Source organism: Cervus elaphus, chromosome 17 (assembly GCF_910594005.1).
Source record: "Cervus elaphus chromosome 17, mCerEla1.1, whole genome shotgun sequence".
NCBI classification, from domain to species: Eukaryota; Metazoa; Chordata; class Mammalia; order Artiodactyla; family Cervidae; genus Cervus; species Cervus elaphus.
In genome coordinates, this window is record NC_057831.1 from 58,624,968 (window position 1) to 58,651,371 (window position 26,404).

The following is a 26,404-nucleotide window of genomic DNA, read 5'->3' on the forward strand; positions in this document are numbered from 1 at the left end:
AACAGGGTAGCTGTTACTGTAGTGACTGAGTATTATAATGGTGTTCGACTCTATTATTTTCTTTTCTTTCTAGAAATAACGTTCCTCAAAATTATTATCCATGTTAAAACCTGACATGCTTTAAATAAAAATATGAAAGCAGATCACCAAACTTTTTAAAGTCATCTACCTCCCTAATTAGAATGAAATATCAGTTTATTTACATAATACATTAAGAATATTTTTTTAAAAGTCCAAGCACTAATCTTATTCTCCTCTGTACAAACCTAATTGGAAATTCAAACAGCACACCAATAACCTACAGTGTCTGCAAGTACCATAGAAAAATCAATTTTATTTCCTTCAGACCTGCATTTAAACTGGATAATAACTGCTATAATGTGCAACAGCCATAATCCAATTTCAATTTGTTTGATTAGATGAGTATAAACATTAAACAAGAAAGTCACGGGATTGTCATAACAGTGTTCACGCTGTTAACTCATTATAGAGCAAAAGATTTTAATTTGCTCCTGGAAAACACGCTGCTAGAAAATATATACATGTGATCTGAACAATCTTTAAATACTATCCACAAGGTCCTGACATTGCCTCACCCAAAGATAAAAGCAGCTTTGAGTTTGGAGGCCATGTGAAACTCCCCCTGAACTTAGGATAAGGAAAGCTCTGAATGAGTCCTTGAACATTTGAGATTATATATAAACATCCCTTCCTATCAAAATGTGTAATCATCGAGGATATCAAAGCCGTACCCATGTCAGTGGCCCTCAGATTATAATGTGCTTAGTAATTTTTTAAATGAAGATGCCTGGGCTCACTCCAAGGGTGTGATCCAGAAGGTCTGGAGTGACCCTGTGCTCTTTTCCCAGAATCCCAGGACTGGGAGGCAGGTGGCCTGTGGACTATACCCTGAGAAACTGTTTTCAGAGAAGCGGGCAGGAACTCTGGGCGGGTGAAGGAAGGCAGACGACACCACAACGCGGTGCTAGAGCACTAGACTCTGTGTCCCCGCTAGACTCCGAGCTCTTGGGAGCTCAGCGATGCCTTTTGCGGGTTTGTGCCTTTGGGGCCCACGCTGGCACTGAGCACTGACTAAATTGAGTTCATAGCAAAGTGCAATGCACCCACCCTCACACCTATCCAGACATCAAGATAATTCACCAGGGGTGCACTCCTGAGGGTCACACGTGGTCCTAACAAGGTTATCAACAGGGCAGGTGGGAGATTTGGGCAGGATGGAAGCCTTTCAAACTTCAGTGTGCAAATGCATCTCTGAGGATCTGTTAAAATCCCAATTCTGATTCAGTAGGTTTGGGGTGGGGCCTGAATGTCTAAAAAAAAGCTCCCAGGCGACTCTAATGCTCTAGTCCAAAGACTCCACTTTGAGTGGCAAGAACCCAGAGATAAATCAGCCAAACAATGGCCACAGTGACAAAGAAACAGCAGAAAAGAATGCAACTTCAGATCTACAATGAACCCAGGCAACGAAAACCAAGAGTAATATTCCCCAACTTATTTTAAAGGACAGGGTACTTGATGGCTGCTCTCGGAAGAAACTATAATGTGCATTTGTCAAAGAAAACCTCCACTGCTGCATGAAACATCAGATACACAGAAAGAAAATATTGGGGGAAAAAATTATCATGCTCAATGGCCTGGAACCTTCCTGTCCCGCTCTAAAAAATGCAAAGGCTATGTATAATAAATGTGTACAATAAAAATCTTTGTAAGAGGAAGACATTCCCAAGCCTTAGGTAGGGAGCATAGCCCATTTTCTTCATGTAATATTCAGCAGACAGAACCTCCCTCTAGACTGAAGACCGTGGGCAACTTCCTGGCACTCAGTGGATTATGAAGAGACTTGACTTATCCCTCTTCCCCCGACCTCACCCAACAGTCCTCATGTTCCCAACTGCTAGGGGTGGGAGCTGAGCGTCAATCGTTACCTTGATGATTCAGGATCCTAACAGCAGCAGCACTACACTCAACTCTTACACGGCATCTGCTCCACTGTCTCCCTTCTGAGCCCCCCTGGCTTGCCCTCTGGGACACAGAGCTGCAAGGCGGCGCGGGGCGCTGACAGCAGGCTGGCGGACACAGCCAGGCCGCCCTCGCGCTCGCTCGGCAGTGACACGAGGGGCCACGGGCAACGCCTGCTCTCTGCAATTTCCATGATTAAAATTAGAGAAAAATCACATTTGTGTTTTGCAATATAAACTCTACCTTAAATTGATATTAAATCCATGACAGGGAAGATGGGGGCAGGGGTAAGAGGTTAGGGGGTGGTGGGGGGAAGCCAAGTTCTTGAAAGAAATTACATTTTCCTTCTCCTTGAGCCCACCACTGGTCTGGTTTACATCTCTACAGTTTTGTCTTTTAAAAAATCGTATCGGTGTAATCATGTCATATACAGCCTGTGAATCTTGCTTTTCGCACTTAGCATAATTTTGGGGGAAGAGGATAAATTTTACTATAAGACTCAACCTGTTTTCTCTAAAAATTTTTTACTTCCAGTTTTATTGAGGTATAATTGACGTACATCACTGTGTAAGTTTAAAGTGTACAGTATAGTGATTTGACTTACATGCCTCATGAAATGATTACCACAGGTTAACTGACTATTCATCATTTCATACAGATACAAAAGTAAAGAGAGAAAATTTTTTCCCATGCTGATGATTCTTAGGATTTACTCCCTTCACAACTGTCATATATAGCATACAGCAGTGTTAATTATAGTTGTCACGTCATGCGTCACGTCCCTAGGACACATTGCTCTTATAACTGGGAGCTTGCACCTTTTGACTGCCTTCATCCAGTTCCCCTTCTCTGCGCTCCCACACCTCTCATCTCTCTTTTCTACGAGTCTACTTATTTCTCAAGTATTAATATAATTGCCCCTTCAAACTACCTTAGTACCTGTTACACAACATAGGCGATTGGATATTTCCATGTATTTCAAAATGATCACCAAGATAAGTCTAGTTGTACTATGTCACCATACAAAGATATTACATAGTTATTGACCAATTATCCCCACACAGTACATTTCATACCCCTGATTGATTTATTTTGCAACTGGAAGTTTGAACTTCTTAATCTCCTGCACCCACTTCTCTCCCACCAGCTCTTACCTCTGGCAACCACTTGTTTGTTCTCTGTATCTGTAACTCTGTTTCTATTTCGTTGTGTTTGTTTCATTTTTTTAGATTCCACATATAAGTGAAATCATACAGCATTTGTCTTTGACTTACTTCACTTAGCATAAACTTTCTACATACATCCATGCTGTCACATAATGGCAAGATTTCATTTCTTTTTCATGACTAATATTCCACTGTATGCATATATATGCACACATCTTCTTAATCCACGCATCTACTGATAGATACTTAGGTTGCTTTGATACCTTGACTACTGTAAATAATGCTGCAATAAACAGAGGAGGGCACGTATCTTTTCTGACTACTGTTTTCGTTTTCTTCAGATAAATACCCAGGAATGGAACTGCTAAATCATAGGTTAGTTCTATTTTTAATTTCTTCAGCAATCTCCATCCTGTTTTTCATAGCTGCCACACCAATTTACATCCTCAGCAACGGTGCACAAGGGTTTCCTTTTCTCCACATTGTTGCCAACACTTATTATTTCCTGTCTTTTTGATAACAGCCGTCCTGACAGGTATGAAGTGATACCTCATTGTGGTTTTGATTTGCATTTCCCTGATGATTAGTAATGTTAAGCATCTTTTCACACACTTGCTGGGTATTTATATGTCTTCTTTAGAGAAAGAGCAACTGAACTGAACTGAAAACTCCTTTATTTTAGTTTTCCAAAGTTCACAGATCTGTGCATCTCAGTGATCTTTAAAAATAATTAAGAGATTAAAAAACAGAACCACCTAATTTCTTGGTGGTTAAAAATCTCTATTCTCAGGCGCTTGCTGTTGAGTCTGAATCCCAGAGAAGGGATCAAACAGGAGCTCACCCTGTTATTACCACTTTCAGAGCCACGAAGCAGAAAAAGAAAGAAGGTGGCATTTTGACCCCTAATTTCTTAACCCTGACTCCTTCCTTCACCTCACTCTGCTCATCCCCCAAAGAGATATCAGATACATCAGGGAACTATGGAAAGTAAAGCAGATAAAATGCGCCAGCATTTTGATCCTCCAAAATTGAGTTTAAATGAAACCATCATTTATAATTGCTAATATTTGTTTTACCTTCTGCTCAACTGGAAATCCCCAATTGGGAAGGACTGTCGCATTTTGGGTCAATTTTGGTACATCATCTAGCATAGCTGCCCTTGTTTTTATAAATAAAAATAAAGCTTTATTGGAACATAGCCACACCCATTCATTTATATCTTCTCCATGGTTATTTCTGCCTAACAGGGGCAGAGTTAAGTAGCTGAGACAGAGACAGAATGATCCATACAACCTAATGTATTTATAGTCTGGCCTTTTATAGAAAAAGTTTGCCGAATCTTGATCTAGCAGAATGGCCATTCAGTCAATCAATTAGTATGAACTATTAGTGTACTACTGGTAATAGCATTGTACAGCTACTGGTTACTAACACTGTGCAGCATTTTATATCTTCAGATCAGAACAAATGTCTGTTCATATCTACCCTTTCATTACAGAATCCAATTATCCCTATTAAGTCAACTATTATTATTATTATTAACATCTCCCTTTACAGATAAAATAGGCTCAAAAAGAACGAGTGAATTTATTTGTAAGAGGTGAAGCCAGACTGGGACCTAACTCATTTCTCCAAAAACTCTGCTCTCATCACAAATAAATAAAATGTAATAAAATATGGACTTTCCATGTGGCTCAGTGGTAAAGAATCCACCTCCCAATGCAGGAGACGTGGGTTCATCCCCCGATTGGGAAGATACCCTGGAATAGGAAATGGCAACCCATTTCAGTATTCTTGCCTGAAAAATCCCATGGACAGAGAAGCCTGGTAAGCTACAGCCCATGCGGTCGCAAAAGTTGGATATGACTAACATGCACACATGCAATAAATAAAATATAGCACACACAAGCTGATCAAACAGTTCACAAGCTAAGACCAACTTGGGATTTTCATCTACTTAATGTTCCATCTAACTCTTTCAATTAAAGTAAGTTCCACACAAAGTTCACATGTCCTCTGAGATGATTATCCACTTACCATTATTTCTACACGTTTAGAGATTGCCTAACCTATTAAAAAAAACCTGCTCTTTGTTACAAACTATGTTCCTTTTATACATTGTTAGTTAATTATATTAATTAATTATCAGAGTTGATTCCGGTTTTATGGGACCTAACACTGAGACAATTTCTGGGGACGTCTTTAAGAAAATGAATACAAAAATATCTTCCTTTTGCAAGTTTTATAAGCACCATGTGAACTCATCCCTAGGCCCCCTCCCCAGGGCCTTGAAAGGGGCCCTAAATTTTAAGGTTCATTATCATAACAGTAAATCCTCCTCTGCTTTTTATCTTTCCCCCTAAAGAAAGGAAAATCATATATTCCAAACTGAGTTCCTAGCAAAAAGCCGGAGCCTAGTGACTAGAGAGACTAATTATTTAAACCTGGCAGCCTCACCACTTTCTCTTAAAGCTACAGAACTGTGGGCATTATTCTCAGCAAATTCTTTCTTCAGCCTAGAGCTCTGGTTTTCTGGAGCTAAAGTTAGCCTCACCTGGGAACTTTTCAGAAACGTAAGATCTCAGGTCCCCCCCCAGACCGACTGAACCAGACCCTTCTGAGGGTGGACTCAGCTTTCTTTTCTGGGTGTGTCGGGCCTTTGTTGCCGCAGGGCTTTCCCCAGCTGTGAGCGGAGGCGCCTCCCCACCGCGGCGGCGGCTCCTCTCGCCGCGGAGCACGGGCTCCAGGTGCCCAGGCTGCAGCAGTGGCGCCACGTGGGCTGTCGCTCTGCAGAAGCGGAATCTTCCACGGACCAGACACACGTCCCCTGCCCTGGCAGGTGAATTCTTAACCGCTGGACCATCAGGGATTCAGCTTTCTTTGTGTTCATAAAGATCTACAGCTGATTCTGATATGTGTTCAGATTTGAGCATCACTAGTCTACGAGGCTATAGAGTCCACCTTCTCCACTCACAAACATTTTTTCAGGAAAAGAGGGGAGACGGTATCATTGAAGCAAGTTAAAATTTTATCTTCAAGAACACAATAATCTAATGATCAATTTTAATAGGGGGTAATCTCATTTTTAGGATTTTGGAAAACTATGACATGTGAGATGTGTCAGGATTAACCAGAAGGACAGAAGCAAATGTTCACAGCTCAAAATCTACTTTGATGATTTCTGAGTGCACTGATGATAAATTTAAACATATTCATGAGTTATTAACTGAGTGGAAAAATGTATATTTAAACACTCCTGATATAGTCAGAAGACTAAGTCAGTAATTTCAAGCCCTGAATCATCTCAGAAGCTGAAGAAACTTTCCCACAAAAGAGCTAAATTACTTACCTCAAGCAAAATTTCTCATTTTCAAAGAGTGGGAGTTGGACCAAATTGATCCAACATGCTGTTTTATAATTTTAACCACCTAAGATCTTTTAACACACATTTCTCACACAAATACAAGCTACTTTGATTTGTCCCCACGCCACTTTTCTCTGTTAATCAAAGTTACACTTAGCCACTAATCATAACTTCTGATCAGCATGAGCAAACCAGTGTTGCCACTCTGAGTTAATGCATTTTAATTCCTTCTGGAAGCAAAGTCCCTTACCATTTCAGTTGCCCTGTGCCACTTACACTGCACAAATGCATAACTTTCCCTTTGTCCTCTCCTCACCCACAAAATGCAACTAATCAAATCTGACTCCTAACGCTGTTATTAAGAATTAAAATTAAAAAAACAAACAAAACAAGATATAATGCGATCAGCACTGTGTCTGGTAGGTGGTGGGCACTCAAATGTGGCTTCCTGTGATTATGAATTAGAATGTTGGAAATCTTGAAGTGAGCTCTCTAGTGCACACTTGTGACCCCCTTTTCTGGGAAACACCACACCGCCCCAACCTATGTGGCAGCGGCAGGCCCCTGGCTGACATCCTGTATGAAGTGACCTGGCCAGGCAGTGTGACCAGGATGGTCTATGCTGAGTATGAGTCTCTTTCCTTAGGGAATCTGTAATTGAGACACTACACTCACACTGGCTGGAAAAGGAGTACGCGGGGTCATTTCTACCGTAAGAATTAAGAAGCAGAGAGGACGAAGCCAAGAATCGAGATGGAAGATAGATATGATCCTGACACTTCTTCAGACCCTTCTCTATCATCTTGGTCACCTCCCTGCCTCAGAGTTTCAGAAGACAACCAAGCTGTCTTTTGCTTGTGTGGTTGTGTGCACCCAGTCACAAAGTCACTTCTGACTCTTTGCAACCCCATGGTCTGCAGCTCTTCAGGCTCCTCTGTCCATGGGATTTCCCAGGCAAGAATATGGGAATGGGTAGCCATTTCCTCCTCCGGGGCATCCTCCCGACCCAGGGATTGAACCTGTGTCTCCTGCATCGGCAGGTGGATTCTTCACCAGTGCACCAGCTGGGGAGCCGTGTCTTTTGCCTAAGATCACGCAATTTGTTTTCTGCTGCTTGTAATCAACGATCTTTAGTAACACCCCACCCTCTACTGTGGTGGCACCTGCCCCCTCCCATGAAGACTGAGGTCAGTCCTGACTTGGTGATGTGTGATCCCAAAAGCAATCGCTGGTGGTGAGGATGGCTGTTCCTCAGCATATGTCACTCCAGTATGTGGGAGTCAAAAAGGAAGCGGGCCCCTGGGCAAGACATACATTGTATGTTCAGACTAATTAAGAGTCAGAGATACTAGCCCATCCAAAGGCTGGTAGGAGAGATCGAGTGAGAAGGGTTTTATGCTGAAGTCTGTCACCCACCGGCTGTGGGATCCCGGTTAACTCATTTCACCTCCTGAGCCTCAAGGTTACTCCAGAGTTGCCTCTGAAGCATGAGACAGTGAGGACAGCAGGAACAACGACGACAGTAGATGTTTACAGTCTATCAGCAAAGGCACAAGAAGGAACACCAAGACTGCTCTAAATATTTGAAACATACTGGTGGGGGAAGAGCTGAAAAGCAAACAGGAGACAGAACGCACTCGGAATTAGCAACAGCAAGAAGCAACTTACCACCTCCAGGCTGAAGGGCCCACGGAGGAGGTGGTAAGAGGCTCCCAGTAGAGCCGCAGCCTTGGCAGCCTGGGCAGGGGTGGCTGGAGCCATGAGGAGACACAGCCTGGGGGCGAACAGAGGGGAGAGGTACCACGGTTTCCCTGCCCCCAGCCTTCACCGCTTCCAGTGGCCAAACTCAGGTGAAAGCTAGAAACAGCCTGCAGGGTCAGAGGCCAGCGGGGGAGGAGAGGCGTGGAACTGAGGGGAAAAGGCCTGGGGCTCTCACTACGGATGTGCCAGACACTGTTCTCAACTCTTACCGAAAATTAAGCAATTATATTCCAATTAAAAAAAAAAGTGAATCAAAGAATATGAAAAGAATGTGTATATATGTGTAACTGAGTCACTCTGCTTACAGCAATAATTCACAGAGCATTGTAATTCAACTCTCTTCAATTAAAAAATAAGTTTAACACTCTCCGACATAAATCACAGCAAGATCCTCTATGACCCACCTCCCAGAATATTGGAAATAAAAGCAAAACTAAACAAATGGGATCTAATGAAACTTAAAAGCTTTTGCACTACAAAAGAAACTATAAGTAAGGTGAAAAGACAGCCCTCAGATTGGGAGAAAATAATAGCAAATGAAGAAACAGACAAAGGATTAATCTCAAAAATATACAAGCAACTCCTGCAGCTCAATTCCAGAAAAATAAATGACCCAATCAAAAAATGGGCCAGAGAACTAAACAGACATTTCTCCAAAGAAGACATACAGATGGCTAACAAACACATGAAAAGGTGCTCAACATCACTCATTATTAGAGAAATGCAAATCAAAACCACAATGAGGTACCATTACACACCAGTCAGGATGGCTGCTATCCAAAAGTCTACAAGCAATAAATGCTGGAGAGGCTGTGGAGAAAAGGGAACCCTCTTACACTGTTGGTGGGAATGCAAACTAGTACAGCCACTATGGAAAACAGTGTGGAGATTCCTTAAAAAACTGGAAATAGAACTGCCATATGACCCAGCAATACCTCTTCTGGGCATACACACTGAGGAAACCAGATCTGAAAGAGACACGTGCACCCCAATGTTCATCGCAGCACTGTTTATAATAGCCAGGACATGGAAGCAACCTAGATGCCCATCAGCAGATGAATGGATAAGGAAGCTGTGGTACATATACACCATGGAATTTTACTCAGCCGTCAAAAAGAATTCATTTGAACCAGCCCTAATGAGATGGATGAAACTGGAGCCCCTTATACAGAGTGAAGTAAGCCAGAAAGATAAAGAACATTACAGCATACTAACACATATATATGGAATTTAGAAAGATGGTAATGATAACCCTATATGCAAAACAGAAAAAGAGACACAGAAATACAGAACAGACTTTTGAACTCTGTGGGAGAAGGTGAGGGTGGGATGTTTCAAAAGAACAGCATGTATACTATCTATGGTGAAACAGATCACCAGCCCAGGTGGGATGCATGAGACAAGTGCTTGGGCCTGGTGCACTGGGAAGACCCAGAGGAATCGGGTGGAGAGGGAGATGGGAGGGGGGATCGGGATGGGGAATAAGTGTAAATCTATGGCTGATTCATATCAATGTATGACAAAACCCACTGAAATGTTGTGAAGTAATTAGCCTCCAACTAATAAAAAAATTTAAAAAAAAAAAAAAAAAAGTTTAAAACAACAGATTAAAAAAAAAGTGTCACCTGGTTAATCCTAGGTGGGACGCAGTGTTATTCTCTGACGAGGAAATGGATGCACTGAAGAGGTTACATAACTTGCACAAGAAGACCTTAACAGTGGGTGGCAGGGCTGGGGTTCAAATCTTAAAAGTCCATCTTATTCCTTGCAGCGGTGAGGCAACCAAAAACAAAAGACCACACTGTTGCCAGCACCGTGCATCTGCTGTCAGACAATGCAAATGCTTTAAGGAGTTAATATTCAAACACCGCGCTTATGCTGTTTATCCACAAATGAAGTTACAGGATGTTCTTGGTCGTTCTGAACCCTGCAAACCTCTCTGTGCCGGGAGCCGCTACAAACTCAGTCAGGTCTTGGAAACAAGTTTTCCCACGGCACATGCAGTCCCAGTACTCTAGAATAATTCTCTCCCTCCTTTCTTCCTTCAACAGATATTTATCAAGAAATCAAGTTGCAGATTTAATGGATAAGTATTCAGAGTATTCAATATCTGACCACTCTCTTTTTTCCCCCATTTCTTTGCCTTTCCTGTGTAAAAGTTGATGCTAACCAATGACTCTGGGTCAAGCTAACTGTGATGGCCTAGACGGAGCACATTCCGATAATGACTTGTTCTGTAGCCATGCTGCAACGCGCCTGTTTTGTGCCTTGGCAGACATGACTAGCAGATCAAAGACACCCTCACCCAAAGCTGGTTTTGGTTTCCTGGTTCTTCTCCACCCAGCATTTCAGACCCCTTGTGTCATTAGAGACAAGATGGCAAATAATCCCTATTTACCAACCTAGCATTAGGATCAATACCTCCTAAAAATAAGGCAAATGTCTAAAGGGACTGCTTTATAAACAAACTAGGCTAGCATTTTAGATTCTGAAGGCAGACACGTATGTAAAACCACAAAGATGGGTTTGAGAAAAAACGGCTTTCGCATCTTTTTCTTTTTACTTTTGCATTAGTTTCCTTGCCAATGATATAACTGTTTAATTTTCTCCATAGGCTTAATATTATAAAGGCTTGCTACCTATGGTATTTATTAGTACTCAATATTTACTAAACACTAAACTTTATTGGCATTCACACACACTAACATATCAGGTTTTACACACTATTTTAGAAATGGAGAAATATGAGCTTGCTTTACTATGCGCATCTGTATCTCTAGAAAAGAAAAAAAGCACAAACAAATATGCACTACATTACCTTCAAGTTTAATTGGCAGAGAGAAAAAAAACATTCAAGTGTCTAAAAATGTAGATACCAAATCATGTTATACATCATTTTGGAGGAAGACATAGTTTCTCTGGCAATAAACTGTTCACCCATGAAATGAAATAACCCTTCCAGGAAAGGATGATTAATTATTTAATAAACATTGTGTATTTTTAGATTCACTAAGAAAAATAAATGGGAGCAGGCGCTCCAGGAATGTCAGTGGGCAGCATCCTCTCCCCCAGCCCACCACGCCCAGCCCTGCAGGTGCAGAGGATGCGGAGCCTAAAATGAGGGACAGCGCAGAGCGGGGTGGGGCTCCCGGGCCGGCGCCCACTGGGGCCAGGTGCCCCTGCCAGGCCCCCTCTCATTTATCACCTCACACCAGGCTGCACACAGGTTCTAAGGCCTCTGCCTCTACACAGGAGGACACTGAGGCTCAGGGTAAGTAATGCACTCGCCAAAGTCACAGCCAAGAGGAGGCAGATCCAGGAATTAACTGGATGTGTATCAGACTCCAGAGATCCTTCCCATATACCATTTAACCTGTACCACTTGGAGGGGAGACAGAGATGGGCGAGGATGCAAGAGGGGCAGGGCAGGGGAGAAAAGTGTTGGAGAAGCAGGAGGTTCCCGCCACCCTAATGGTCCCAAAGGCATCAACATCAGACCCTCATCTCTGGAACCCGTCATTGTTACCTAATATGGAAAAGGGATCTTTGCGGATATGACTAAATTGATGATCTCTCTTTAAAAACTTTTTATTTTATTTTGGAGTCTAGTCGACTAACAATGTTGTGATAATTTCAGGTGGAGACCAAAGGGACTCAACTATACATATAATGTATCCATTTCCCCCCAAACTCCCCTCCCGTCCAGGGTGCCCTGTAACATTGAGCAGAGTTGATAATCTTGACATGGGGATATTTTCCTGGATTATCTGGGTGGGTTCTAAATCTGATCACACACATTCCTACCAGGGAGAGTCAGAGGGAGATCACAAACTTAGAAGAGAAGCCTAGAGAAAGAGGATGTGGAGACAGGGGTGATGGCACAGCCCAACAATGCCAGCAGCCACCAGCAGCTGGAAGGCAAGGAATGGATTCTTCCCAGGGGCTCTGGAGAGAGCGAGCCTACAAACATCTTGACTTGGGCTTCAAGAAACAGATGCTGAACTACTGGCTTTCAGACTGTGAGAGAACAAATTTATATTGTTTTAAACCAGCAAGTTCACAATAATTTGTTACAGGAGCTATAGGTAAACTAATACACTGGCCTGCTGAATTCTAGCCGGGAGTTTTGCTGTGTGTCCCCCTCAGCTTTGCTATCCCCCAAATGCCAGGAGATACATCTCGGGCTTTCAATTCTTTCTGAAGTTTCCTTCTCCCTTCCCCTGTGTGAACCTCAGCAGAAGTTAAAAATCGGGGTGTTCACATTAACAACTACGGGAGTAGGAAAAACCACTGGCCCAGGATTTAGAATTCATGGTTTCAGATATAGCTCAATCACTTTCTTTTTAATTTTTTTTGGTGCAATAGTAAGCAAGTCATGTACAACGTCTGGGTCTCACTTTTCTCATCTGTTAAAGGCATAATATTATGTCCTTTGGTCCTTGAAGAGATTAAAGGAGAGACAGTGTACACAGATCCTCAGTAGACTATAAAGCATCATATTAAAGCATGGAAAGAGTTCTGATTATTCTCTCTTCTCTCCTTCATACAATTTAAAATCATTTTTAAGAACCTACCATAAGGACAGCATCATGCTGAGTTACACATAAGGAAGTATAAAACATGTGCTAGTTATCTGGGAATTTATAATCTAACTGGGGAGATGCACACATTTACATTAACTAACTACACAGGGTTGAAAGATGAAGCGTCATTTAAGATCTACATGACTAGAGAGATCAAAGAGATCACAAGGCACTGCAGTGATATGAATATCCAGTCCCTTTCCTAGGGAAGTATATCTCCCCATCCCCTGAAGTCACACTTGGACATGTAACTTGCTTTGGCCAGAGAAATGTGAGGAAAAGTGTTAGGTGTTGTTCCCAGGCAGAAGTTTTAAGAGTCAGTGCATTTTTTCCTCCCAACACCACGGCTGGCAATGCTCTAAAGAGTGGTACCATCTTCTGCCTTGGATACAGGAGGAGGACAGAAGTACAAGGAGCAGCACCCCCAGCCAACAAGGCTCGGGCATTTCGTAGAATGAGGACTGTTTTAAGCTGCTGGGTCTTGATCGCTACTGAAGAATAACCTAGACAGCGCTGACTGATACAAACCGTAACAAAAAGGGGAACAGAGGAGGTGGGACCTGGGCTAAGTGATGAGGACAGGTCATATACTTTGATAGTTTGAGCTCTTGAGAGTTATACTACAAAGTGGACTTAAGAACTCATCTAATACTTACTATTACTACTCGTTTAGTTACCACCCATGAAGGCAGGAACCATGAAGTGCTTGTTCATAGCTACATCCTTGGTGCCAAGCACAGTGGCTGACACATATTGGGGACTTAATATATGGGTGTCTAATAAGTTCTCAGAGAGGTAGATGGGACCATACAAGAGAGGAAGAAGGAGGGAGAAAAGAAATTCCTCAGTCTGAAACTTCAAGGCAGGAACAAGGATGCTGTGGCCCTGGGCATAAAGAAAGCCACCCTGAAAGATCATTTAAAAATACACAGGTACAATTATGGTTAAATTATAAAGTTAAAAAAACAAAACAAGACACAGTGCCCCTTCTGGATGACGACAGCCGTTTCTACTCTCCTCCTGCCCTGATGAACACACCTCTTTGCTGTAATCTGTTCTAATGAGTCCAAGGCTGATGACAATGATTAACATGATCATTAAAAGTGACCCAAGAATCAAAGACTCAAGATATACACCTTCTCTTTTTTTAAAAGAGAGGCACTCTAAACTGTACAGTATAGATATATTAAAACCTTATCTTTTATTTAAAAAAATTTCCCTCCCTTTAATTTCAACCTTTTGACTTAATGAATTTAATGAATAGGATTAGGTTTTACCTTTTTTAATAAATATCTTCTATAGTTTCTTCTAAGTTTAAAAAAAACAAACAAAGAAACCCAAAGGAACTCTTAAGCTAGAAGCTATACAGAGATAAATCAAAATATTTCCTCTAGATAATAAAGGGCTCACCCATTACTCTAGGCCACCGACTCTATGGAGGAAATATATTAAGAAATTCCACACCATCCATTAGATGTAATGTTTTTAGTAACTGCTGCTTATCTTTGTAATGAGATCTCTGGTGGCGAAGACTAGCTTGGTGAGCAAGCACCTTGAGGGCGGAGGTGGCTTCTATGACACTATTATTCTCTAATTCATGCAGAAAAAGCAAAAGTGTCATTTGGACTGGTCAATAAATTATTCACTGCCTCCAAAGATGTATTTTTTAATTTGTTGTTCTCATAACCACCCAGGGATTGTACGGGGGGGCGGGGAACCCTCAAAATACTTCTGGTTGCAGAATGCACAGCGCTTACCAACTACTGAATAATAGGGAGATCAGGAAAATATCTGTATTTTAAACACTCTATTGGTTAATGGGACATTACAGCTGGGCTCTATTTACTTATTAAAGTTTATATCCATTTGCTTTCCAAAAGAATAAAGTGGTTTACAATGGAAGACACATATTCTGGCAGGCTCTTAAATTAGAATAAAATTTAAAACCAAATGAAAGAAGGAAGTGATTCTATAAATCAGCCAGGCTGAATATTAATTTGCACTATATCCAACCATTTCAGATCCTCAAAATAGGCAGTCATATGGTTCAATGGAATATTACTGCAATTGAGAGTTTGCTTTAACTCGAAACTTCCTGGCAAAAAGAGAAACATGACAAATTATGCAATTTTCACTGTAAACCAAATTCTTTTTTATTTAATTAATTTATTTTAATTGGAGGCCAATTACTTTACAATATTGTGGTGGTTTTTGCCACACATCGACATGAATCAGCCACAGGTGTACATGTGTCCCCATCCCGAACACCCTGCCCACCTCCCTCCCCATCCCATCCCTCTGGGGTGTCCCAGAGCACCGGCTCTGAGTGCCCTGGTAAACCAAATCCTTTAAGGAGAATCCGCAGATGGCACGGAAAGCTGGGCTTCGGACAATACCACGCTTCTCCGTGCAGGCATGGCGGGTGGCGTGCTAGGCAAACGAAAATCTACACCAGAGGTCTGTGATGACTGTGATACACAGTCATCATTCAGAGTCCCTAAATCAGTGCACCGCGGCCTTTTCTAATCTGGTGGGCCTCAGAAATGCTGCTGGTTCCCTGAAGTTCATTGCTGGGAAGTAAATAATGTGTTTTATGCTCACGAAGTGTTAAGCCTGGGAAGCCCGGTGGCTCAACGGTAAACAATTTGCCTGCCAATGCAAGAGACGTGGGGAAGATCTGGAGAAGGAACTGGCAACCCACTCCAGTATTCTTGCCTAGAGAATCCCATGGACAGAGGAGCCTGGTGGGCTACAGCCCATGGGGTCATAAAGAGTCAGACATAACTGAGCATGCACACAGGGGCGCTGAGAGCCTTAAACAGGTAAGCTGTGCGTCTGGGGCTCTCTGAGAATAAGATGTTTCCCAAAATTATTTGTTTATGCAATCTTTTTGAATTTAAACACCAGGTATTAGGCTGGTAGAGTGGTCAGTTCAAGGACTTTTTGGAAACGGTAACCAAAGATCAGTGTAATTCAGACCATAATCAATTAGTGGTAACAAACAGCATTCAAAAAGTTAAACAGAGTGTAACCAAAAAAAAAAAAACAAAAACAAACCCCAAAAAAACAAGGCACGGAACACACTGCAAAGGTAAGTACTGCTGTGTGCAATTTTTGTGTGAGTAAAGGGAAGGCGGGGAGGGGAAAAACTAGATCGTGTCATAAACTGTATTTCTTACGGGTTAGGACAAAATAGCTTGAAAGCCAATGACACAGTAAACAGATGGTTACAAAGAATGCGGGGGCTCACGCAACAAATTTAACAAGAAATCTAACAACTCTCCTTGCAGAATTTATTTTCATATGAGTGAACACACACGCATAATCATCAAGTTAAATAAGGCTCCCTTCAGAGGGGCTGGGATTTAAGTTCCCATTGGGTTGGGTTGTGCCCTGGAGGAGGGGATGGCTGGTTCAATCCAAAGAAGCAGAAAGGCTTCATGAGGAGAAAGTGGGCAAGCGGGAAACGACAGCAGATAAGGTAAGGGACGGGCAGGGTGAGGCCTCAGCCCAGCGCAGCGGACACGTGCGCTTGGCCGCCATGCCGGGGGACGGACAGAATCGCTAGCGCCTGACCATCCCCCACGTGTCGGTGGGGGCAGCGGGTGGCTGACTGTGCAGCTGATTAGACGGCAGAACCACGAGCCGCAGGGCACCTCGGGCCAAAGTGACCTGGCTGCAGGTGGGCCGAGGATGTGCTACGCACACACCACTGTCCACAGCCTCAAGGTCTGCAGTAAGGAGAGAAGCTTCCTTCATGAGGCGGATGAATTCACTGGAACCCAGACAGATGCTTACAGATTCAGGAATGAAATTGTGCTCTCTCATCATTATCCCCATCCCGATGCATTCCAGTTACGTTCAGAGACTGAGGGGTGGGAGGGCTGCTGAGGGGTCAGGGCCAGGGAGAATCAGATACTTTCAATCTGAGCCAAATACCTATTTCACAGATTCGGTAATCAAAGAAATGATGGGGGCCTCAACCGGTGCCATGTGCAAAATTCCTGCACAAGTGACCCCACCCTAAAGGCTGTCGCTCCCTATTTAGTTTGTCTCCTGGGACTGACCCTGCTTTCAGTGCCTTCACAGAAACATTTGGTTCTACTGGGCTTAATAACTGAGACTTCGATTTTTCTGGCTTTGCTTTCAATAAATTTATACATAGGAGTACTCCCTTGGCTGGGGGTTGGGGGGGGTGCCAAGAAAAGATTCAGGGATCAAGAGGCAGGGGCCACAATTTCCCAGTCACAAAGCGACCCTCCACTCTACCATGACCTGCCCTGCTCTCAGCTGGGTGGTCCGGGATCCGGGGCCTGGGTGCCTGAGTCCTGCCCGAATGTGGATCTTTAATGGGCCAGGGTGCTCTGTGCGCAAGAAAAGAGGAGCCCTTGAAAATGCAGCTGGAGCCACTCATCCAAAGAGGCAGACTTGGCAAACAGGGCCCAGAGAAGCAATTATAAGCACAAGGCACTGCCTTCAGAGAACGGTGGCCTTCTACTCGTGGCCAGCCCCTGTCCCAGTGCCTGACTGGTCTGTCCGCCACGCCAGCAAGCCCTGAACGCAGCCTCCTGCAGCCCTGGGCTCCTGCAGAGGCTGTGATATCAGCACACCCCTACCCCACCTACCCCACCCCAGCATTTTCAGACTCTTCTACCCCTTTGGCATGTTTCTGGTGTAAAATACAGGCAAAATAACAGACTTTTATAGGTGTTCTTTCTCTTACTCCCCACTTTCTCCCCATTCCACTCAACTTCGCTGGATATGTGAATGGTGCCAGATGAGCCTGTCACTGCCTCTGTGCTCCTTTATTTATAATCTAAATGATTCTTCCTGGGTTTATCAAGATTTACCCTTTCCACTAAAAATGAACTCTTTGGCTCATGTATTTTTATTTGGCCCCAAGTCTAATCTGGAGAAGGAAATGGAAACCCACTCCAGTACTCTTGCCTGGAAAATCCCCTGGATGGAGGAGCCTGGTAGGCTACAGTCCATGGGGTCGCAAAGAGTCGGACACACCTGAGCAACTTCACTTTCACTTTCTAATCTGGTACTTCTAATCTCTGACCACTGAAACCATGCCTGCCTGACTCTGCTCTGAGGACTTTACCTTCAGAAATGAGTCCTTGTTTGAGGACCCTGACTTCAATTTCCTAATTCTTATTTTTTATTTCCTTCCTTCTCTTCCTTTTTCTAAAGAGTAGTTTCTAAAGAGCACTCTTTGGGAACTGCCTGGAAAAGAAGAATTCCCAGTTGAGGTTATAACAAAGCAACAGGAGACCCGGTGCTGGGGCCCAAAGGCGTGTGCTGCTAAGAGGAAAAGCAGTGAACATGTTAATAAAGAAGGGAGTGTAACTCGGCTGTCCTCTTGCCGAAGGAGAGAGGCAAGCGAACTCGAGAAGCATGGACCCCAGAGGCAGCTGGGGTGACTTATGCCAACAGAGGCATGAACGCGCCTTCATGCCGGAAGGAAGGATGGAAGGAGGTCATGGATCCCAAGTGACCGGACTGAACTTTCATTACGGGATAATTTTGACAAATTCTCACTTTTCTCTATTAAAAAAACAACTTCCGCATGAGCAATTCATTGCCAGGCTTTAATTCACAGCTGTGGTATGTAAGCATCAAGTCTAGTTTAATAAGAGGGTTAGGGACACACTAAGCCACTTGGCTGTGGCAGGGGGCCAGGGGATTCGTAACATTAATGTTAGCCTGGAAGAGGCATCATCTCATCAAGTCAAGACTCACAAGGAACCAATACCAGATGAGTTTTAGATATTTAAAGTCAAAGACAAAATCATGCCAACATCCCACGTTTTAAAATTACTACTGATTTTTATAATCTGTTATGACTGACCCAGGGTAATACTTTAAAGAAATAGTTATTCAGTTGCTCAGTCGTGTCTGACTCTTTGTGACCCCATGGACTGCAGCACGCCAGGCCTCCCTGTCCTTCACCATCTCTTAAGAGTTTGCTCAAACTCATGTCCATTGAGTTGGTGATGCCATCCAGCCATCTCATCCTCTGTCCCCCCTTCTCCTCCTTTCCTCAATCTTTCCCAGCACCAGGGTCTTTTCCAATGAGTCAACTCTTCGCATGAGGTGGCCAAAGTACTGGACTTTCAGCTTCAGCATCAGTCCCTCCAATGAACACCCAGGACTGATCTCCTTCAGGATGGACTGGTTGGATCTCCTTGCAGTCCAAGGGACTCTCAAGAGTCTTCTCCAACACCACAGTTCTAAAGCATCAATTCAAAGACAAGCCTTTAAAAGATAAAAGACAAGCCTTTAAAGCATCAATTCTTCTGCGCTCAGCTTTCTTCACAGTCCAACTCTCACATCCATACATGACCACTGGAAAAACCATAGCCTTGACTAGACGGACCTTTGTTGTCAAAGTAATGTCTCTGCTTTTTAATACACTGTCTAGGTTGGTCATAACTTTCCTTCTAAGGAGTAAGTGTCTTTTAATTTCATGGTTGCAATCACCATCTATATACAACAGTCCAATAACTGAGTGGCACTCTGGGTTACAACAGTTACAACTCTTCCTGCTAAGACGTGAATCCATGCTGGTGTGGGTCATTAGGCTATGTTGTCACTGATACTGTACTTCCTTCTGGTTTCGGAAGGCTCCAGTGTTCCACGAAGATTGTGGCACTTTCCAGACTGACAGTGAACCACTGGAGCCTAGCATGATGGATCACCCCTCTGCTGCATCCAGAAAGGGCCATCCCTCATCTGACTTGGGAGTCAGGGGAAGTGCGAGAGGTGGAAGTTGCTCAGGGATCATCATCACAATTTTTTGCTTCCCTTTGACATGACAGCCTCAAGCCCCCATGTTTCACTGCCTGGGTGATGAAACATGTTTATGAGAAACAGTGGACCAGTTATCAAAACAGAAGATGCGTTCCTTAGAAGAAATTGTCTTTCATACATCCAACAGGGAGAGCACCACCAAGACGGATCGGCTTGCAAACAGCCTCCACACACTCCTCTGAGGGACCTCTTAGACAATCACTTACAGTGTCTTTCTGTAAAGGTTATTCTAGACTGAAAGTATTAGCTAGCATCCTGGCATGATTAATAGAAGGCAAGGAGGCCACTTTCACAGAGATAAAATACAACCAAGGTGTAAGTCAGCAGAATGGTTCAAGTAAATCCTGATGCCTCTGCTTATTGTGTGTCTGTATTAAAAAGAAATTAACTCTAGAGGTCAAGATAATATTGGAGCAAAGGGAGAGAATTACTGCTGTCTCCCTGAAGACTTTTCTCCCTGAGGCAAGACAGCATATACCTTAGATTAAACTTTTATCAGCAGATCTTGGAATTCCATCAATCTTTCATTACCGGCTGGCTCAGAGAACCCTCTGACTACTTGTCATTAGGAGGCTTTCCATCCTCCTGGTGAGGACCCGCCTCCCCCCATCACCCCTAGGAAAAGAAACAATGGCAAAGTGAAAATAGAGGTAAGTTTCTGATTAGCTTGGAAACCAAGAGGCCCATTATTTCTAAGCCCCTAAAAGAGAACTGCCCTTTATCAATGACAACTTCTACCAACTCAGAAAGGATGTTTCCTTGGCACCCACGGTGTGCAAAGCTGGACAGAAAGAATCACTGCACTCAACCTGGTTGCCTGAAAGCCCTCTTCTTAGCAGGCACGCCCTCCACACTGCCTCCTGCAGTCAGGGCTAATTCAATTTAAGGGTCAACACCAGAGAGTACAGACAGGAGACCGGAACCACACCAGTTATTGGAACAGAGAGAGAAGATCATATGAAGAATGGTGACTACACAGCTGAAAAGGGAATAGGAAGAAGTCATCATGAAGGCAGCCACTGCAAGAGGGGGCTGTGACCCGGAGGGTGGAGAGAACAAAGGCCGAGGCTGGAATTAGTAAAACCCAGAAGTCTGGAGAAGCCCCATGGAGCAAGACCTCTGACACTGAGGAGGTGGTGTGCTGGGCTGGTGTCTCTGGACTTGAAGGAGGGCCAGGGACCCGGACCTTTCCAGGGGGTGCCTGAGCCAGTCATGCTGGTGGCTCTGCATTTCTGTATTGGGAAAACTGTGTCACCACTGATGCCCCAAGATAAAAACCCTGTTCCAGGACGAAGCTCACAACCCAGGAGCTAAGTCCCACCCCTCCTCCAGCCACACAGTCCTGTCAAGTCAGCGCCTAATGGCAGCAAACCAGAGAAGCGGCAGTGTGGTCTGCCGGGCCCGGCTCCAGCCTCACAGAGCAGGCAGAGGACGGTGGGCGTGGAGCTCAGGGATAGCAGCTTGGTAACCGGCGCCGGAAGCAACAGGTCACAGGCTGGCAACACCGAGGTGATCCGTGCCCAGACTGTCAGAGGCCTACTTGCTTCACCACTTCTTCGGTGATGGTGATGTTGACTTGGCAACTGTTGGCCCAGCCAGAGACTCCGTTTCCCAGAATCTTCTGCAGCGGCATGGGGCCAGAGGGATGTGACCAGAATGTGGGCGGAACACGACGCGTGAAGGTTCCAGGTCGCCACCAACTTAGAGACAAGTCCCTTGGCCGGTCAGACTAGGAAGACAGCGGAGAGCGGAACAGGACTTGCCGTTTCCACAGACTTCCCTCAGAAGTCACAGTGACTGCCTGACTCAGTAACAATGAACGCATTATTACTTTCAACACTCTTTCTGTAAAGAACCAGGCCATGTTGGGTCCACCGCATTTGCGTCTCATATTGTTTTTTACTTTTCCTTTTTTAAATAATCCATGAACGATGGAAAGACACTCTTAGCTCAGGGGGCCTCTACTTTTAATTCACACCCCTGGTTTTATCTCATTGAGGAAAGGGACCAGGCCTAGAGTGTGAAGTTCTTAGTCTCCCTGCTGACCCCAGGTTACTTTGGACCATCCATTATGTCTTGTCCAGATTAACAGAGGAGCTCCTGCTTGGACAGAGGACAATTCCAGGAGCCTGTCTTTGCCCAGTTAGCTGGGTCACTTAAGGCAAATCACACTCTCTGACCTCAGTTAATCTCTAAAATAAAAGGGTTTAAAGACATTGGTTATACTCAGCCATCTTTTACATTTAAAAGCCTGTAAGTTACAGTTTTACATATTTTAACTAATTTACAGTCAGGGTGCCCCATGCATCTGCCCCCAACCCCATCCCACCCCAAGTCTCGAAATTAAGTAGTATCTTTCAAAAGAATCAACACAAAACAACACTGGCAGGAAAACAAAAGCACGAACTCTGTGTGGTGAAGGACTTCTAAAGCAACTTAAGCCAGGAGCTTGGTGGATAAAACCAGCTGGAAATATCCCAAGAGAAGAGAAAATGAAAAAAAAAAAAAAAAAAAAAGAAACCTCAGTGCACTTGAGACTTACTATGTTATTTAGATAAAAGTTCCCTGAGATCTTAACTAGATCAAACAGCTAAGCCAAAGATAAACATTTGAAAATTTATGAATAATCTATCACAAGGTAAAAATTGTTCATCAAAAAGAGAAAAGAGATGCATAAAACACACTCTCAGAAGAAAGGCTCCGCTATACAAACTAAAAGCACAAACAGCATCTCAGGGCCGAGATTCACCTGCAGACGAAAGTGCTTTGTAAGAAGAGCTTGGGCCCAGTGGCTGCGAGGGCTGCTGTTAGTCAGGAAGGAATTTTATTTCCTTAGAGCAGGCCCAGCGGGGGTCTCCACTTATAATGGTTATTTATTACAAGGAATTCCAATTCTTCCTAAAGACAAAAATAGCGACCTAGCATTGCCACTAATTTAACAAGTTTATTGACCAGAGCAGCATTTCCTAAAGTGTGTTCCATTTGATCACATCTCCATGAAGAAAAGAGTCCTAGTCCACATCAGCATAGGAGAACCTGTGAGAGGGTCCGGAGCAAAGGGGCTTGTCACACTTGGTTTAACACACTCTTGCAACTGACTCTAGAGCCTTTTTTTCCCCCCCATTTCAAGGGAAGTCTATGAACATCTGACCTGACTAGTGCTCCACGCTACATAACCTGGAAAATCCCACTCATGGGGTCTGAAACCCTGCAGCTATACCACTTTCATTTCTCGTGGGAAACAAACGGGACTAGCAGACTATCGGCAACACCCAGAGGATCTGTGCGCCCCTTCCTAGACCTGCCGCAGGAGGCGAGGAGAGTCCCTCTCTAAGGTCTCCTGTGTTCAGAAGTTGTGTCTGCTTGCTGCTCACACCTCTTTACAAGAACGAGGAGCGTGCTTTCTCCCAGGGCCCAGTGAGTAAACAGGAGAGCTGTGGCCAGGATTGGCAGAGCCCCTGAAACTGTTAAGTCCCTCCCAACTCATCCTTGGAAGAGAAGCCTGTAGGTCCACAGAAACAAGATGCAAGGTGTCACTGGGGTCACCTGCTCCAGTTGCTGGAGGCAAAATGCCAGCTCTACGACTCAGGCACGGATGGGGACAGCCTCCCCACGGGAGCAGGTCAACCTGAGTGCCCCCTGGGGCTGCAGTTCCAACTTTGATTGGAAATACAGGGCTCTTTGTGAAACCCCTTTCCCCAGTCCGCACCTCTGGGAGCCTTAGCATTTATTTCACTGTGGTCACAAAGAACAAAAGCACACAACAGTCAAGAAAGAGGAGGGAGGCCTCCCTCTGCTTAGTAATCATGCTTCCCAGGGGATTCTAGTGGCAAAGAATCTGCCTGCCAACGCAGGAGACATAAAGAGGCATGGGTTCAATCCCTGGCTCAGGAAGATCCCCTGGAGAAGGAAATGGCAACCCACTCCAGTATTCTTGCCTGGGAAATACCATGGACAAAGGAGTCTGGTGGGCTACAGTCCATGGGGTCGCAAAGAATTGGACATGACCGAGCGTCTGAGCGTATGGCTGCATAATGCAAATGGACTCCAAGAAGCACCGTCCTTAAGGCTGGCGTGAGTCTCAAGAACAAGACAAAAACTTCAGTCCCATCCAGCAACCACTGACACCCCGCAGAGAACCAGCCTCTGGTGCCAAGGAGACTTCTTAGCTAATCATAATAAGAGGCTGCTCTGAATCAACCTGAGGGATCAGTAGGGGGGTGTCACAGCTGGATCACCTCCCTACCAAAGTAAATTTCCTCCATAAGGAATTTCTGCAGAGCAAACCAAACCCACTTGAAAGCCTTAAGAAAATGCTAAACCCCAAATAACTTTATAAATTCTGAAATTACATGGCTCAGTGAAGCACTCAGAATTTCATGAGAAACTGCCCTTCATGCCTCTGGTATACATACTTTTCATATTCATTTTAACCACATCAAGAAATCCCCTAAGAGATTCCATTTTCTCAGCAAGGGAAGTTACAAAAGAGAATTCGAAATGGACTTGTTTTTGCAAGCAAAATGAAACACTTTTATGTTTTATTCATGCAAAGTGTAAGTCCCTTCGCAGCATTACAAATTGAATTTGCTCTTGTAAATTGCTGTAAAGGAAAAAAAGAAAAAAAGGAATCAAAAGCAAAACCAAGTATCTTTAAAAAAAAGAATAATAATCAGGAATACAGAGGTTCCTTCTTTCAGAGAATGAAAACTGCAATGGGGAGAAACTGAAACTTTCCCTGATAGACATATTTTTTATTTACTGCTTCCAAAAGCAGCCCAGCCCAAGGGCCCCCAACCAACATAGGAGCTTCTGAGGTCCTGAACGCTAATGTGGAACCCTCAGTGTATTTCTAAATTACACTTACCTGCTAACATTGAGTAAGAACAAGAAGGGGTTTAAAAACCATGAGTAACTCAGTGCACGTTTCAGAAACATAACCAAGGCAAGGTAACCTAATTTACACCGATATCATTGGGTGCAGTGGAGGGGTGGGGAGTTCTTTCCACTTTGTAGGACAACTGAACACCACATCTAGAACAGCCTCTGGCCCTCTGCTATCAAATGATAAACTGCACTCAAAACCTCCCTGAGGTCCGATCCCTCCCTCACCCTCTCTGTCTTTGAAAGGAAACCATGTAATTAGCTATCTCTCTGAGTGGATGTTGCTTTAACAAACCAAAGCTAACATGCATTAAGCATTTTCTATATCCCCATCACCATGCCAATTACTATACATACACACAGGCACAAACGTACACATGCCGTGTGGTCCTTGTTATCACCCCCATTTCACACACGAGAGAAACTGAACCCAGGGCTTGAATAATTTTGTCTACTGGAATTTGAATCATATTTTTCACCCTGAACAGACAGCATTTGGCCTTAAAGAGGTGGGGTGACCTGAAAACCTCATTGATGAAATCCACTCAAAAGCCAACCTTAAGAAAACACAGCCCCATCCAGTTGGACATGCATACAATGATCTTCATCTCGGCTCCTGTCTTAAAAACAAACATGGAGGATAGGAAGTAGGGAGGGATCAAGCATCTTACACTCTTCCATCAAGGCTAAACATTTCTGAATATGTACAAACATCATCACGTATTTTCCTTTAATTTCAGTGCTCCGGCTCTGCCAAGCGAGTGAATGACAGGTGTGGGTGCATAATCGAGCTACTCACTCCCTTCAAAGCACCTGGTACCGCTGTCGCGGATCATCACTGTCACAAACGCTCCAGATACAGCCGTGCTCCCAGGGAGGCTTATCCAATCAGCCATCAAAGGACACTCCACCTCCCTCTTTTGTGACCATCTCTATGTCTGGTTCCAGCAAAAATGCTTGTTCTTTGATGAATGCTTATCCACTTTCCTTTCAGGCTTAGCATTTGGAACTGAATCAAAACACCACTGAATTTGCTCCTGCCTGAGGCTGGGTGAAGCCAAGGCTGAACCCCCTAGAGGACCACACAACCCAATAAACCAGAAAACCCAGGAATGGAGTCACAGGCTCCAGAGAGCCATCTCTCTGTCATCTGGGATTTCCCTAGCTTCCGCAATGCTCTTGTCCATTTTCAACCAAGTAATAAATCATCCTACAGCTTGTCCCTAAATGCTAGGAGATCTGCAGGCACCTTGAGAGTTGCCAAAGATTAATTATAATTCAAGAGTTAGATGCATTTCATGCAGCCTAATTTACTTAATAAAGTATCAAAGTCTGATGTCTGTGATACCTGCCACTTTATTACTTAGAACAGGTACTTGAAAACCAGAACTTCCCTGTTTCCAGTCACTCTGGAGAACAAAAAGATTCACAACACATCTAAGTAAGAAGTACTTGCTGGAAATGACAAACATTCAGTAGGATTTCAGAAAAATACACATTGAATGGAACGTTGGTATGACCAGACATTTCAAATGTTAAAAATGTTCAGCCAGCTTCAAACTCCAGGAGTTCCTGATGAGCATGAGTTAATGACCTAAAGCTTGTGATCGGGATAAACAACAAGGTTCTACTGCATAGCACAGGGAACTATATTCGATATCCTGTGATAAATCACAATGGAAAGAACATGAAAATCACACACGTGTAACTGAATCACTCTGCTGTATAGTGGAAATGAACACATCATTATAAATCAACTATACTTCAATAGAATAATTAAAAAAAATAAAGCTCGTGGTTAGAGGCGGTTCAACCTCTCGCTTCCAACAAGCCCTCTATGAAGAAAATAC

The 26,404-nt window shown here is 43.8% G+C and overlaps 1 protein-coding gene across 15 annotated transcripts in view; it reads right to left on the minus strand.

The window, feature by feature from the left end:
* Positions 1-26,404, minus strand: part of APBB2 (amyloid beta precursor protein binding family B member 2) — a 362,842-nt gene that overhangs the window by 38,165 nt on the left and 298,273 nt on the right. The window lies entirely within an intron of this gene.